Here is a 771-nt window from a genome sequence, read left to right as displayed (position 1 = left end):
TCCTTGCCGCCTCCACCAGCGGAGTCTCCTCGCCTCATCTTTGGCTCCACCGCAGGACGGGAGCCACGAGGACTCGGCTGGTGGCGGACGAGGGCTCGGAAGGATTTCCAGGGCGGCGCTCGGAATCCAAATCCTCCTTGGGTGGCCCTCGGGACGCGGAGCGAAGTCCCAACGTCCGATCTTTTCATCTTTAAATTTAATACTCATTTTCCTAAACACATAACTGCCATTGCCATGCATGCTAATGATACTTACGTCAGAACTGGTGATGATAAAGATTATAGCACTGCAATCACAGCAATAAGGATAATTACACAGACAAGATAGCAATATCATTAATGGAGGCTGTAATGGTGTAAGCATGAATGAATAAATATTATTAGAATTATTGATAGGTAGAATTATTCATTCTTATGATAATCTGTTTATAGGCAAAGTTACACTAGACACTGATAAATGAATGATGATATGCAAATAATGGTAATAATATTGATGATACTAATAATGATAATGGTGATAAAGACATTCATTACTCTTACTACCATGATGGTAATGCGTATGATAACAACAATAATAACGTTACTAATGGTAATCATAACAATAGTGACAATGATGATAAAATGAATAGCAGAGTCATAATGATAATGATAAAAGAAATAATGATAATGAAAATCATATTATGAGTAATGATACCAGTAATAATAAAAATAGGAAAATCATTAATTGAAAAATCAAAATAATGATCATAACAAATATCCTTATTAACATCAT

This window comes from Penaeus japonicus, unplaced genomic scaffold (genome assembly GCF_977035675.1).
Source record: "Penaeus japonicus unplaced genomic scaffold, GWHDUDI00000001_assembly GWHDUDI00000001, whole genome shotgun sequence".
NCBI lineage: Eukaryota > Metazoa > Arthropoda > Malacostraca > Decapoda > Penaeidae > Penaeus > Penaeus japonicus.
Note: the sequence above shows the minus strand (reverse complement) of the source record.